Raw genomic sequence first — 17,036 nt, 5'->3', positions numbered from 1 at the left:
TAAATTATACTTTTAGACTTCCTGAAATCTTCATTTCAAATTGGTCTTAAATGGGCCAGGACTTGGCTTAAAGATTCCTCTCCACCTCCTCGCCCTCCCCCAGCTGCCCCAGGGTCTCTGTCAAGTAGTTAATGACTGCACTAGGCATTTCTTCAGTAGGGGAGCTCTCAGTTTAAAGGGTCTCTGTGGTGAACCACTTTGTAAAAAGAAAAGAATGTCAGTCAAATAATCACCCTCTAATTTCTCTCCTCAGCTGATTTTTTTTTTATTAAATTGGATTCTCTCTTAAAGTAAGGGCCATCTAGGCAAAAAACTTCCCTACTAGCCTTCTTACACTACCTTGCAGGATGTCAAAGAGCACTACTACTCTGAATAATAAGCAGAAATACCTTTTTCTGTTCTCTATACCACCTAAAATCCTGGTTTATTATCTCCTATAAGCAGTATTTGAGTTGCATCTCAATGATTTTTATATAAACATCAAAAAAGTTAATAGTTTTCTACTTATTAGGATATGCATACAAAATATACATATGATATGTCACACATAATCTATGTAAGATATGATCCGTATCTATCTCAATCTGTCTGTTGTTAGCTTGCAAATCAATCTTAACATGTCATGGTTATTATTTCTTAAAGCGAGGTAGATGTTCTTAAGCACAAAAATTATGAAAATAACATGGCAAGAAATGATATGGGGATTTTGGGAAATTTAGTGACTGCTGTTTTGCAGCTGATATTTGGTAGATGACGTTGGATAAATGGTGTCCTGGTTCAAGTCACCAGCATCTGACTTTTAAAGCCCCCTCCAATAATTGATATCTCTTCTCACATTCTTACCCGCATCCAGCCTATGCTCCATCCATACAACAGCCAAAGTGATTTTCTTTCTTCCAAAACAAACTGAAGAACTCTCTTCATCCATGCCCATCAAGGGCTTCTCATTATTCTTAAAAATTTAGAAAACTATGAACACACTAGTCGCACTACAAGACTGTTTGGTAGGAGCTAGTACCCTTTTACAGCTGAAGAAATTGAAGTTCAGAAATGTAAGTGAAGGCGCAAGGTTGCTAACGAGAAAGAAAGGGGATGCAAACTCAGGATTTTTGATTCTAGACTTCTGTTTATTTTACTTACTCCATCTCTCAGTGTGTGTGACTGCTGAGACAGAAGAAGCTAGGTAAGTCAAGTGGGAGTATTTGGAAAGAAGTAAGAGAAAAAACAACTCAAATGGCTTCAGCCCATTTGACTTTGTTGGCTCAAGTAACTCAAAAGTCTAGGGGTAGTCAGACTTTAGGCAAAGGTGGATCCATGATCCTAAATGATACCATCAAGCTGTATGGTTCTCCCTCTCCATGCCTGCGTTCTGCTTTACTTGAGCTGGCCCCATTCATAGGCAGATTTTTCCTTTATGGTCTTATAGTGACCACTTTCTATTCCTAGGAATACACCTTGTAGTGTACTCATATCAGGGGGTATGCCAGTCTTTGTTCTAGCATTCCCTGTTAACACCTGATTGTCACTGGCTCACATGATTATCCCTGATCTTATTATTTTGAAGGTTGGATTGGATCTGGGTCACATGTTCTGATCCTGGGCTGGAGATGGAGCCCCATGGTAGCACATTGGGTAAGAATGGGATAGTGGTATTCCCTAGACATAATTCAGAATGCTTTGCCAGGAACTGCTGGCTGGCAAAACTACAAATGTCCAACACTTTGATTCAACCTAGGGACATGACTCTGAGCCTTAGCATGGCCAATTCAGAGATGTGTAGGACAAAAGAGACTAAGTAGGAAAGGCGAGAAGAGAGTGGATGTGAACATGGCCACTTGGGATGATGGTGGTGCTGGGCTTGGGCAGAAGCAAAGCGTAGCTCCTCTCTGGCCCCTGTTTTCTTTAAGGTTCCTGCCAGATCAGATCTCACATGCATGCACTCAGATGAAGTGCAAACAATAAGTCTGTTTTAGGAGAAGTAGGAGGCAGTGGCTTTCCATTTCATTTACAGAGACCCTTTTTTATTCCTTTAAAATGAGCATTGCCATTGTCTAATTACAAAAATAAAACATGTTCCTAAAAAGGGAAATGCAGGAAATACTTGCTAGGTACATAGTAATTATGAGATGACCAAAGGAATAAAAATAAAAATTAATTGTAATTTTATAACTCAGACATGACCTTGATTAACATTTTCCATGCATGTGAAAACACTGGCTGTGTATTATACACATGCTTATACTCGCAATTATTTTAAACCAAATTTTCAATCTTAAACCAGCATACCTTGTTTCATTGTGTTCAGCTTTATTGTCCTTCTCAGATGCTATTATCTTTATAAACTAATAGTGGCAACTGTGTCTCAGTCGAGCTTCTTGGTGCCGTTTTTTCCAGGAAACATAATAACTTCTCATCTCTGTGTCACATTTTAGTAATTCTTGCAATATCTTGAACTTATCATAATGTCTGTTATAGTGATCTGTGATCAGTGATCTTTGATGCCACAAAGCATATCATATTCAAATGCAAACTTCATGGATATATGTTTGTGTAACTCTTCCGCCGCTTCCTGGAGGGTCCCCATTCTCTCTCTTTTTCTTCTTGAGTATCCCTATTCCCTGAGATACAACAATATTGAAATCAGACCAATCAGTAGCCCTAGAATGGCCTCTTAGTGTGCTAGTGAAAGGAAGATTTGCATGTATCTCCCTTTAAATCAAAAGCTAGACATGACTAAACTGAATGAAGAAGGCATGTTGAAAATCAAGACAGTCTGAAAACTAGGTCTCTTGCACAAAAAATTAGCCAAGTTGTCAATGCAAAGGAAAAGTTCTGGAAGGAAATTCAAACTGCTACTCCAGCGAATACACAAATGACAAAACTGATATAGCCTTGTCAGAATGTCAGCCTTATTGCTGATATGGAGAAAATTTTAAGTGGGTCTGGATAGAAGGTCAAACCAAGCACAACATTCCCTTAAGTCAAAGCCTGATCCAGGGCAAGGCTCCAATTCTCTTCAATTATGTGAAGGCTGAGAGAGGAAAGGAAGCTGAAGAACAAAAGTTTATATCTAGAAGAGGATGATTTATAAGGATTAAAGAAAGAAGCCTTCTCCACCAAAAAGAGCAAGGTGAAGCAGCCAGTGGTGATATCCACAGGATCTAGCCAAGGTCATGGATGAAGGTGACGGCATTAAACCACAGATGTCCAATGCAGATGAAATGCCCTCCTATTGGAGGGAGATATCATCTAGACTTTCATGGTTAAAAAGGAGGTATCTTCTTGATCCAGCCATCTATTTTTGGGCATTTGGGTTGTTTCCATATCTTACTTATCGTGAATAGTGCTGCAATAAAATAGGAATGCAAGATTCCTTTTGGATTAATGTTTTTGTGTCCTTTGGACAGATTCCTAGGACTGGGATTGTTTGGATCAAGAAGATGTATATATACACAATGGAATATTACTCAGCCATCAAAAGATAAACTCACACCATTTGCAGCAACATGGATGGAGCTGGACGGGATTATGCTCAGTGAAATAAACCAGAAGGAAAAAGAAAAATATCAGATGGTTTCACTTATAGGAGGAATATAAGGGCACCAAATAAGTGACCAAGAAAAAAAGTAATAAAAGAAAAAAAAATTAGCAGACAGCTATAAAGCAGAGACATTCTGCATGGGAGGGGGAGGGGGAGGGATCAAAACAGGGGTGGGAATAGCACAAGGTACAACAGTGATGGTGCATGGGTGATTTGGTGGTGAGAATTTTATGGGGAGTTCAACTGAGAGGAGATGTCAAACATTGTATAGAAATTAACAATGATGTTATATAGAAATATATATATATATATTCATCTCTTTTTTCCTGAAAATCCCTATTCCCTAAGACACAACAATATTGAAATCAGGCCAATCAATAGCCCTAGAATGACCTCTTCGTGTTCCAGTGAAAGAAACATTTGCATATGTGTTTATATATACATATATAAAGGAGATGTCAGTGCCTGATTCAAAGCTTCAAAGGACAGGCTAAAACTCCTATTAGAGCTCATGTAGCTGGTGACTTTAAGTTGAAGTCGTCGCTCATTTACCATTCTATAGTACTAGGGGACCTTAAGAGTTATGCTACATCTACTCTGTGTTCTAAAAATGAAACAACAGGCTTGAATGATAGATTTGTTTACAACATGATTTACTTAATATTTCAAACTGGCTATTGCAACCTGCTGCCCAGGAAAAAAAAAATTCTTGCCATATAATACTGTTCATTCACAATGGATGCAGTTACCCAAGAGCTCTGATCTAGTTTTCAGGTCCACGAACACAGTGCCCACCCTGCAGCATACAGATCAAGGAACAAGTCTTTCCTTGAGAAACACATTTTGGTCTTGAGTGTCATGTGTGGAGCCAGTTACAAATTGCCCTGCACACCTCCTAACCATGACTTGCAAAATCAAGGCCATCAAGGACTCTCTTCTGTCAGGTAGAAGGGGGCCACGTATGTCAAAATTAAGAATTAAGTGAATTTTCAAATTTTCTAAAACAGATACCTTTATACTTGGGTTACCACCGAGAGAAAGCAGAGAAATGAAAGCCGTTCCTACTCCTAGGTTTCATAATAGGGAAGTTGAAATGATCCAAGTGTGCTGATTTGAACTGTATTAAAAATTTAAAAGTTCTTAAACAAAAAAAACACATCTTGTAAGGCTACAGCTGCCATAGATAGTGATTCCTCTGATGGATCTGGGGAAAATCAATTGAAAACCTTCAGGAAAGGCGTCACCATTCCACATGTTACTAAGAGCTCTCAGAATTCATGGGGGAAGTAAAAATATCCACATGAACAGGAGTTTGGAAGAAATTGATCCCAACACTCATGGATGACCCAGAATGGGTCAAGACTTCAGTGGAAGAAATAACTGCAGATGTAGTAGAAATAGCAAGAGAGTTAAAATTATAGGAGACACCAATTGAGGTGGGGAAAAAAATGTACAAAATGATGTAAAACTAAACTGTTATAAAATAAGAAAAATTATAGGAGACTGAAGATATGTCTGATTGATGCCATCATATGATAAGACTTGAAGAAATAATAAGACTTGAAGAAATGAGGAGCTGCTACTTATGGATGAGCAGAGAGAGTGGTTTGTTGAGGTGGAGTCTACTCCTGGACAAAATGCTGACAACATTGTTGAAATGATTAATTTAGACTACTCCAGAAATTCAGTTGTTACTTTTAAAAAAAGATTTGTTTTTATTTATTTATGCACACAAGAACTAGGGTTTAGGCCAGAGGTACAGGGGGTGAAAGGATTCACCAGAGACAGAGTGGGAAGCAGAACAGGCAGATCCACTGAATACATTGCTGAGGGGAGCAGCGGGCGAGACAGGAGAGCTCTGCTGTGCCGTGTGGGCCAACTCCCTGGCTGGAGAGGATCAAACTCACGCCACAGTGGCTGGCAATAGCAGTGGCTGGCAGTAGCTTGATAGTGCTGAGACTCTCCCCCCTGCACCAGCATCGAGACCCCAGAAATTTAGTGTTATGGTGGCTGCAGGGCTTGAAAGATAGACTTCAATGTTGACAGTTCTATGACAGATAAAATGCTATCAAATAGCATCCCATACTTTGGGGAAGTCTTTCACAGAAGGAAGAATGTTGATGTGGCAACCTTCATTGTTGACTTACTTTTTAAAAAAAGATTTATTTATTTATGCATACAGAACTGGGGTACAGGCCAGAGATGCAGGGGTGGTGAGAGGCTTCACCAGAGACAGAGTGGGGAGCAAAACAGGTCAACTGATGAAGTACACTGCTGAGGGGAGCAGTGGGCAGGTCAGGAGAGATCTGCCGCGCCATGTGGGTCACCTTGGGGCGGGGCTCAAACTCATGCTGAAGTGGCTTTAGCTTCTTAGTGCTGTGTTTTAACCCACTGTGCCACCAGGGAGGACCCCATTGTTGACTTATTTTAAGAAATTGCCGGAGTCACCCCAAACTTCACCAACTGCTATCCTGATCAATGAGTAGCTGTCAACCTCAAGGCAAGACCCTCCTCCACAAAAAGATGATGCATTTCTAAAGATTAAGATGAAGGTCAGCATTTTTGAGCAGTAAATAAAATTTTATTTTAGTAATTCAATCAAACATTAATTAAGGTAATAGCATTTTTTAAACATGCTATTGCACACTGAATATACCATGTTTACAGTGTAAATATGACTTTTATATGCATGAGGACTGGAAAAGATGTGTATGACTCTACTGCAATCTTTGTTTAATTGCAGTGGTCTGGGACTGAAATTGCAATGTCTTTGAGGTGTGTCCATATACAGTACTCTTTGGAATTTTTTTTATACTTAATGAATTGTTGTAGATATGTTTTTATGCATTAAATGGCTTTGGGGAAATATGAATTTTAATGACTCCCTAGTGTTCTAATACATATATGCTACATAATTAATTTACCCAGAGCCTCATTATTGGGCATTTTAGTAATTTGAAAATTTTCTACATTATAAATAATACTGAGACAAAATTCTATATGCACAAATAGCTCTATTAATTTGTTTCAAGCACAGTTTTAAAATTTGTATTCCATATCACCAGTTTGCTTGAGGACTTTAATTTTAAAATGTATTTTTATTATAAAGTCTTTATATACTTTTTTCATCTTCTAAATTTACAGAAGCAAATAGAGAACAATCCTAGTCACTTCCCTAGGACCTTTTCATTTCCCTTGCCACTCTGCAAAGGTAATTACTGTTAGCAATCTTAACATAATCTTTGGGGACCTTTTACAGTATACACCCCTGCAAACATACATCCAAGTGTGTTAATATCTGCTTAAATAGGGTTTGAAGGTGATACTTGTTTGTTACTAATTTTTTAAGTGAAATGAGATTTCCTGTACTGTTATGTGGGGAAAATTGCTTTTGGACCTTCCTGTTTGGAGAACTCCATTTTCAGTCATTTAGAGGTGATATAAAATCTGGCCGTGTGCTTTTTCTACTCCCCACTTCCGCAGACCCTGGGCTTGCGTTCTCCTTTGTCAAACCTGTTGTTTCTGTCCTGTTTGGATTCTACTCAGCACTGTTTCCTCAGTGCAGACCTCTACTTGCTAGAAGAGACCTTTGATCTGTTAGACTTGAGACCAGCATTTGGACCTTCCTTATCACCAACTGGTCTTTGCATCCACTGGTGAGCTGGGGTTCGCTAATTCCCTCCCTGTTCAAGTTGATGTTCGCAGGTCCTCTGGCCTTGCTTCCCTCTGAGCATGAGTTGGGAGTTGGGAGGTCTTAGGAGGACCTGTTCCTTCTCACTGTGTCCTGCAAAGGTGCAGATGCCACGTGGAGCCAGGAGTTACTGATGGCTTGTCCTCACATTCTCATTAGTTGGGACTTGTGGGGACACCCTTGACCCCTTTGTAGATCTTCTTCTTCTTTTTAAAAGATTTATTGCATATGGAACTGGGGTACAGGCCAGAGATGTAGGGGTGAGAAGATTCACCAGAAACAAAGTGGGGTGAAGTATACTGCTGAGGGGAGCAGTGGGCAGGTCAGGAGAGATCTGCCGCACCATTTGGGTCACTTCCCTGGCTGGGAATAGAACTTGTGCTTCAGTGGCTGCGGATCCACTTCATAGTGCTGCGCTCTAACTTGTTGTGCCACCGAGGAGGCCCCTCCCTTTGTAGATCTTGTTTGAGTTTTCACTTTTGGCGGAGCCTGACATCGGGACTCGGGTACTCATGATTAGGTGAGAAGGTGCTGTCCAAGCTAAGGGTGGAAGGAAGCAGGAGAGAATAGAGAGAGGAAGGATCTAAGCAAAGATGGGGTGTCATGTGGAGAAGAGCATCAGCCTTCCAAAGATGGTCTGGGGAGTGACTTGCACCATGGTGTCTCTTCTTAAATAAGGGGTCACTTTCCTACTCCTTATGTCAGGTGCAACCTGCTGGACAGAGTGATCCATTGGACTGAGAGTAATTTATCACCAGTGAGCCATAGGTGCGGGGAGGGGTTGTATCAGCCCAGCCCAGGGGTCTGGGGGCACCAGCAGCACCCAATAGCACTCACCTGACTCTTCCAGCTGTTCCCTCTGTTTTTGTGGGAAGACTTTGAGTAATTCTAAAACCATGTCATTGTCTTTGCCACCTCCCAGAATCTGCTATCCTTTATATATTGATTTTTTTCTTCTAGCAAGCACCCGATCCCTTCTTTATACAGAGCCCCTGTCTGAGAGAAACAGAATCCTACAATAATAAAGTAAGGATTATATAAAGATTTCCTTGAGACCAGACTTTATGTCCTGTTAGTTCTGAGTCCCAGTGCTTTCCACAGGGTGCGGAAGGAGTTCATTGGATTTCCTTGACTGATGGAGTACAAAGAGAAAAGAAGTCTACTACCTATGGCTGGTTCTTTGCTGATCTTGGAAGACTTTTCTGACAGATCCCATAGCTTTGGGGAAGCATTTAGCTACAAAGACAGGCTCCTTTAATAACTACAAAGCCTGGTCTCTTGTCTAATTTAAATCTTCTCCTCCTCCCTTTGAAGGTGCAGACCTGCAGGAGAGAGCATGGGCTGACTTTTCACTCATTCTACAATCTACTTCCTTGGTTGTAGGCTGCAGTTTTTAGACCCCTGGAGATTGGAGGAGGTGGGAGGAAAGCAGAAATTGGGGTAGCAGTGAGGAATCTCCTGGTTTTGATGCAGTTGCAACTTGACGTTGCTATCCTATGGGTAAAGTAGACACATGGGATATTTTGTGGGTTCTTAGAAGAGCCGCCCTCTTGTTTCTCTGACTACAGAGCTTTCTGCACTGAGCTGCCACAGTCTTTGAATCTGTACACTTTTTATTTATTTAATTTTTAAAAAGATTTATTTGTTTATGCATAGAAGAGCTGGGGTATAGGTCAGAGGTGTGGGAAATGAGAGGATTCACTAAAGACAGAGCGGGGAGCAGAACAGGTGGATCCACTGAAATCCACTGCTGAGGGGAGCCAGCAGGTGAGACAGGAGAGGTCTGCTGCACCCTGTGGGTCAGCTCTCTGCCCAGGGATTGAGCTTGTGCTGCAGTGGCTGTGGACAGCTTCACAGTACTGACCCTTAACCTTTTGTGCCACCACACTTTTTGAGGTGGTGCCAGCTGCTCCCATCTGGGGAACCATATTAGTGTCCATAAAGCTCATTCCTTTGAATGAGTTGCCAATGGAAGGGAAGCTTATTCCAATGAAATCTTCACTTAATTCCACTCCCTAGCATGGAGAATTCCAGATATATTCTCTTGCCCTGTTAGATTTCTGTTAAGTCCAATACCTTCCCTTAGTTCTCGGACCTCAGAAAGCATGTGTCAAACTCTCCGAGCTCCCCCCGGCCCCCCATTTGTCTTGAGTAAGAAAATATACAGTCCTTGCCTGAGGTGAGGGCTTGGGGAGCATATCCCCCAAACATCACAGAATCCCTGATTGCTTAACACTCCGTGTTATGAATGTATTCCCCCATATGTTGAAGTCCTAACCCGGCCCGCTACCAAGAATGTGACTATATTTGGAGATAGGATGCAAATAAGGAGGCCACAGAGGCTAAATGAGGTCATTAATGAGGACCCTAATTCAATATGACTGGTATCTTTATAAAATGGGATCTTGTAAATCAAGTAGAGAGGGATGATCTTAACTTTTTTTTTTAAAGATTTATTTATTTATTTATACAGAACTGGGTACAGGCCAGAGATGCGGAGGGTGAGAGGATTCACCAGAGACAGAGCGGGAAGCAGAACAGGCAGATTGACGAAGTACACTGATAAGGGGAGCAGCGGGCGGGGCAGGAGAGGTCTGCCGCGCCATGTGGTCACCTCCGGGGCAGGCGGGAATCGAACTCATGCAAAAGTGGCCTTAGTTTCTTAGTGCAGTGCTTTAACCCGCTGCGCCACCAGGGAGGGCCGGGATGATCTTAACTTCTAACCTCCAGAACTGTAACAAAAATTTTTTGGTTGTTTTTAGCCACCTATGCTAAGGCACTTTGTTATGTTATGGCAGCCCCCAGCAAACTAATATACTGGGTAATTTGAATAATTTACAGGCTAGTGGAAGTTCCCATAGGGACATATCGATTCCTGCTAGTCCAGTCTGTGGAATTCTTGTTTTATTTTCAAAGAGATCACTAGGTCCCAAGAGGGTAATGCTTATCACAAAGGAATATTTTGTTAATGGGGAAATTTCAAGGAAAAATTGGAGGTACTGTTTTGGATGGGGCTTTCCCTTAAATCATAGTAAAATATTTTCACTACACTAGCCCTGAACATGGCTGTGTGTGTGTGCTGGTGTCTGTATTCAAGACATCAGTGAAAGGTAAGAAGGCGGGAAGGAAGAAAAGAACTGATCAGACTCCCTCTGGCCAGGTAGTGACCCAAATGGAACTTTTTTATGACTAGACGTCTGTCTGACTCGAGTGGACAGGACTCATCCTTCAAAGCCATTCTGAGTTGCCTTTAACACTCTCCCCGGAATAGCAGCTGCATCAGTGGGAGATTTTTGCAGAGCAGACAACTCTGTTTCTCTGACAATAAGATCATCCTGTTTAGATCCAGGTATTGCTAACCAAGTTAGGTGCAGAATAATTTAAAGCTTCAGCTTTCTGGTTTTGGAAATCAGCTAAAGGATTGACAGGTTTAAGTGTTGATTTATGCTTTATTTGACTTGGAGGGCTAAAGGGAAGAACAATAGAGCACCTGAGTCTTGAGCAAAATTGATATGAAAGCCTATTGGAGAGGATTGTTATAGTCCTGCAGTCTCATGATGTTACAGAGTTTGCCCTTACCAGCTGAAAATATCTTGATATCCATTATGGTTATTGTTAGTAACTTTTTAAATTCTATGTATACAATATCTCATGCAAGAGCACAAAGGGCTTGTGAAGATCTATTTATCTCCCATAACTAACCTAACCAGTATCCATCTATCCATTCATCAGTTCATCTACCTGTCCATCCATCCATCCATCCATCCATCCATCCATCCATCCATCCATCCATCCATCCATCCATCCATCCATCCATCCATCCATCCATCCATCCATCCATCCTTCCATCCATCCATCCACACATCCATTCGTCCACCCATTCATCTATCCATCCATCTACATATCCATTCATTTCATCCCCCTATTTACCCATCTTCTCAATATGTGTTCAATCTAGTAACTTCTCTCCATCCCAATTTCTTCCCTAGCATGTCTGAAAAAGCTCCTTCATTGGTCTCTTTGTTTCCAACCTTTCCATTCTTGCACCTTTTGTCCATATTGAAGCCTGAATGCTCTTTCTACACTTCAGTTTCCTCACTGGTAACATCAAGGTAATAATCAAGCCACTTCTCTGGATGACTGTCAGTTGGATAATAATTTAGTCATCCAGCAGTGATCCGTTGAATGTCCACATCATGTGTCCGTCTCCATTGTCTGCGCTGGGGGTACAGCAGCTAACAAGACAGATATCTTTCATTCTAGTGGGTAAGAAGGGCAGTAACTACAGAATCCAACATGCATGATACAATCAGGTCAGGGCCAATGTGTAGAAGAAAAACAGTAATCTACATGAAATGCTTAGTACCATGTTTGGCACATAGAGATATTTAATTAAAGGTAGTTGTCATATTAAAAGTAATTAGTGTTATCTTGTTATTAGCCATCTAAAAACTTTTGATAATATTTTTAACTATCAAGCATTTATTGAACACTCCATAAACCAACTATTTTACTAAGCCCTTAAATCTCAGCATCCCTATGAGATAGTTATGAGTTTTTCCTTGCTTAGATGTGGAAATGAGGTAGATGCCTCATTGTCTTCAAGGAAACTACATTCTTTTTCCAGGTGTCCCAAACCTTTCATGATCTGGTCCTCTCTCCCTCCAACTTTATCTTGCTGACCTTCACTTCCTACCTTTCCACAAAGACTCAGTTCAGTCATCACTTCCTTCAGGAAGTTTTCCTGGACTGCTACCCTCCCCATTATGTGCCTCCCTTGGTGTTCTCATAGATAGTTCCTCTGTTGTGGTTCTTATCACACAGTACTGCAAATATCTCTCAGCACTAGCTGCATCTGAGAAGATGTGAATTTCTGAGGGTGAGTGCTCTTGTCTTTTTTGCTCTAACTCCAGCACTAGCTCAGTGCTGGACACACAACAGGTGCTCAATAAAATGAATGCTTGAAGAGCCTCCCTGTTGGTGCAAGAGGTTAATCGAGGCACTATGAAACTGTCCACAGCCACTGTACCAAGAATCCAATCCCCGGCCAGGCAGCTGACCCACATGACCCAGCAGACCTCTCCTGTCTCATCTGCTGCCCCCTCAGCAGTATATTTCAGTGGACCCACCTGTTCTGCTCCCCATTCTGTCTCTGATGAATCCTTTTACCCCCCACCTCCTGCACACCTCTGGCCTACACCTCACCTTATAAATAAATAAAAAGAAATCTTAAAAGAAATGAATGCCTGAAGACGTTCTATTTTAATCCTTTTGTTTCTGGGGAAAAGACTCTTGTTTGGGAGATTGTGTAGCTCTGAGAGACATTTCCTGGGGAATCCGTGCAGATTGAGAAAGGGGTGCTGACCTGTCAGGGGCTGTGTGACACACAGTTTGTTACTCAACCTTCCTGTGCCTCTGCTAGAATGTCACGGATATAAAGTTGGTAGGAAAGTATTTTGCAGACAAACAAGAGCCAGGCAGAAAGCCAGTTTGTAGCTTTGATAAAAGCATATTTGGTTGGGTAGGTGTGATTTTCATGTCTTGGCTTGACATGTTTTCCACAGGAAAAATAAAACCAGATTTTTCAGAATCTGAATTTATAAGAGGAAAGAGATTAAAGGATGAAAGAAAAAAATCACCTTGCTTTGAAATGGACACACCTACTTGACCTTTCTAAATAACAACTTCTCTGGGACAATCTAGAATGCCAAGATTGTAGACTTTGAAATAGAATTGTCTGGTTTAAATTCTCTATGTGTTTACCCGGTGAGAACCTGAACACAGTTTTAATTTCTTGGTCTTCAGTGTTACCACTTGTAAAATGAGGAAATAAAAATAAAAAAAATTTATTTATTTATCCATACAGAACTGGAGTACAGGCCCAAGGTGTGAAGGCTGAGAGGATTCACCAGAGACAGTGTGGGGAGCAAGAACAGGAAGACTGACTGAAATATACTGCTGAGGAGAGCAGTGGGTGGGTCAGGAGAAGTCTGCACGCCAAGTGGGTCACTAGGGTTGGGTTAGGGATCGAACCTGTGCTGCAGCAGCTGCCATAACTTCAGAGTGCTGTGCTTTAACCTGTTGTGCCACTAGCGAGGGCTCAAAATAAAAGTTCTTGGTACTCATACTTATCATGTGGATTAAATTAGAAAATAATCATGTGACATGCATGGTAGTAACGGTTCTTTGGTACTTGTGTTTTTTTTTTTTTTAAGATTTTATTTATATATGCATACAGAACTGGGGTACAGGCCAGAGGTGCGGGGGTGGTGAGAGGCTTCACCAGAGACAGAGTGGGGAGCAGCACAGGAAGACTGACTGAAGTACACTGCTGAGGGGAGCAGTGGGTGGTCAGGAGAGGTCTGCCGCACCATGTGGGTCAGCTCCCTGGCCAGGAATTGAACTCACACTGAAGCGGCCACGGCCATCTTCGTAGTGCTGTGCCCCAACCCGCTGTGCCACCAGGGAGGGCCCTGGCACTTATTTTAATGTCACTGTTGAAACTTTCCAATTATAAATGCTGCTTGTGTTACATATTTATAGTGGACAGGGTTGTCGAAACTGGTTTCTTAAGAGAGCATAGCCTGTATTTTGCTCAATGTATGCATAGAATCCAGCCTTAATTGGCATGTATGCACTAGAATGTTTACACCAAGTAACTGGCTTCACTCTGGTCTTGCTGCTGCTCACAGCTTTCTGCAAAACAGGGCTGGGGAGAAATCAGTTTGACCCAGAATCATTATTTGACTGATCGGATTTCGGTTGTGGTTCATGTGAAAGGATCCCATTCCAAAGCTTTGGACTGAGGACAGTGGATTGGAAGCAGTGGCGGTAAAAAACTGGGCGCTACTGTCCCCCACCCATAAAGGGCAGGCCAGAAACCCAAATGGTGGCCCCCGGAGGGACACCTCCAGGGCAGATTTGTCACCAGGAGGTGAATGGTTCTGGCTTCAGGAAAGAGAATGTATTCCAGAGGAAGTCTGAGAGTAGATTTTGTTCCAGAAAGCAATATTGCCCCCCGGCACTCCCAGGAAAAAAGCAGAGAAGCAGCAGATGGGGAATGAATATTGGCCAGGATAGGACAGTTCTCTTTCAATTAAAATATATAATATGGAAGTAATAGGAACAGGGCGTTAGTGGTGGGCTTCTGATAACTTAAAGACTAGGCAGTGAGAACAGGAGGATCAAAGTAACATTATTATCATATGTAGAAGAGAAATGGCCATGGATTTTTGCCCACTTAAAATATTTTTCCTCCTCTTAGTCCTTTTTAGGAGTTGATATTGACTTAGGTTAGACAAGTCCAGTAACCACTTAGAGTTGCTATTAAAAGAAACCTTTTAAATAACTATGAAAAGTCAGATAGCATGTTCTCTCCTGGGTTTCTTGGTTTTTATGTCTTGAAAATTCTGTCAGGTTTCTGAGCCTGTCCAACTTCCTGCCAAGTAGGTCAGGAATCCCTGTGTGGCTGGGATTGAAGGAGAAGAAAGGCAGTTAACCTCTTGGGCAAATATTTACTCTGCCCCTAGGCAGTGAGGAGAAGGTTCTGGAAAGGGGGTGTCAGGGGTTGATCTTCCTCATGAATCCTTTGTTGCCAAGGACCAGAAACCTACTTAGATTTGTTGAGGGAAAATGACTACTGAACAGGGACTGAATGCTTGGAGGACCCTAGGGCATTGTGGGACGGCATTTTCAGGCGGCCATTTTCTGGAGATGCTTCTCTCTGTGATCCCTGATTATGCTGAGAAGCTGAGCATATTCCTGAGGAATATTTGGAAATATTCCTGTATTTCCCTCTTGACGTCAGTGCGGTTTTAACTGCCACCAAGCCCACACAGCCTGACTGAGATGTTGTGGACTTGGAACTGACCACTCTCTGATGATCAAAGAGAAGATAGATGGGGGGAATAATCTTTTTTTTTTTTTTTTTCCCGGAGGCTTTACCTCTCACTGACTTAAAAATCGTGTAAGGCCTGAGTCCCTAGTTTTTGACATGGAATTGAACTTCTCTGCTGAGAGCTACATTGTGTGATACGGCCTTCAGAACTCCATTTTATCCTGGTGGTGGCTGCTTTTATTGCTCCCCACCATCAATTTTTTTCTCCTCTTTCCCAATAGAATCTGAATTTTCACCACATCTCCCCATCTCCAGTTTTAACAGTACATCAAAATCAGGGAGCAGTCAACTTTAGGTGTTTTAAGCTTTAGGGAGGCACTGGGAGCTGTGTAACCATGGTGTAACTGCATAGCAGCTCTCTGTGGTAGTGTGAAAGCTGTCACCGACAATATGTAACATGTAAATGAACAGTGTGTTTCTGTTCCAACAAAAAGGTAGTATAAAATCAGGCAGCAGGCCAAAAGTGACCCTTGGACTGTAGTTTGCAGACCCCAATCTAGATTACTGGAAGCCAGGTTTCTGTCTCAGCACTCGGACATTAAGGGCACAACTCTTTGTTGCGGGAGCCGTCCTGGGCCTCAGAGTGAGTTTAGCAGCATCCCTGGCTCCACCCACTAGATGCCAGTAGCATCCCATCTCCAGTTGTGATAACTAAAAATATTCCAGGCATTGCCACGCATCCTTGGGTGTATTTCCCAGGGGGCTGTTACAGGGCCATGGGTGGTCACGGGACTTGGCAGATTCCCATGGCGTAAAGGCGAGTTTGTGATGTGGGAAGAGGTTCAGTCTGTGTGTTCTTAGACTTAAGCATGAAGCATTAGCATCAGGTGCCATTGACCACCATCCAGCAAGCCTGACCCGGTGGGATGTGATTCCCACCATGGCTGGTGGAGCAGAGGGACAGTAAGGAGCAAGGGTTTCATCATGCAGTGGGGTCAAGTGCACCCTCCTCACGTAGGGACTTCTGGATGAGATGAGGTATCCTTAGATTTTAGAGGGAGTTTCTTGGGGGCATTCAGGGAGACACTTTACCCACGGTCACAGGAGAGTTCCAGTATTTTTATCTTCCACGCAGCCTGTGTTTGTGAGAAATGGCTGCTTCTCAGTCATAGGGTGGGTGAATGAGGAGGCAGGGGCCGAGATGGGGGCCAGATCGTCTAAATAAGGGTTGGGGGGGTGCTCTGGTGGGTGGCTGGGCTTCTTCAAACACCTTTGTGATTTTACCTTCATCTGTGGCCTGCTGTAAATATGGTGGCTCTTGGATTCTTTCTGGCTGTTTTGGGTTGGAGTCCTTGCTTGGTGAGATAGGTCTTTTAGAAGAGCTTAGATTGCCTGGGTAGTTACAGAAACATTTTTAATCTGGTCTTCCGAGGAAGGAGATTTGATCAGAAAAGAGTTGGCAGTGTTTAGCCTCGTACATGGGCATCTGGTCCTGAATTGCAAACGTAGAGGCAGCAGAGATAGCAGGAAACCAGTTTCTGTTCAATTCAAATTACAGTTGCTCTTAAGGTCATGCCCTTATTTGTTTCAAGCCTTTCTTTGTCTCCCTGCCCTTTCACCATCCTCCACTTCTTGGCTAATGCTGCAGTGGTAAAAATGCATACAGAACAAAATCAATAAAAAGCAAACTCGTAAGAAGGTTTTCACAGCAGACTATTGAGTGTATTGGGAAGGCTGCTGGGTTTCAGCTGAGTCTGGCTTCAGAATTTGACTCTGAACTTACAGGTCATTTCACTTTACTGCTCCTCAGTTTATCTGTGGGAGTGGGTAGCATGACATGTACCCAGAGATCGAGGTGATATAAGTGAAAAAGTCAGTGAAGCAGAGGATGAGAGGAGAGGCTGCCTGGACTGAACAAAGGTGTGTGTCAGGCTTGTCTCCTGCCTTTCTCTTTTGGTGGTGTCCCA

The sequence above is a fragment of the Condylura cristata genome, unplaced genomic scaffold (genome assembly GCF_000260355.1).
Source record: "Condylura cristata isolate star-nosed mole 26May11 unplaced genomic scaffold, ConCri1.0 scaffold00029, whole genome shotgun sequence".
Taxonomy (NCBI): domain Eukaryota; kingdom Metazoa; phylum Chordata; class Mammalia; order Eulipotyphla; family Talpidae; genus Condylura; species Condylura cristata.
The sequence above is the reverse complement of the archived record's forward strand: the minus strand, read 5'-3'. Positions refer to the sequence as shown.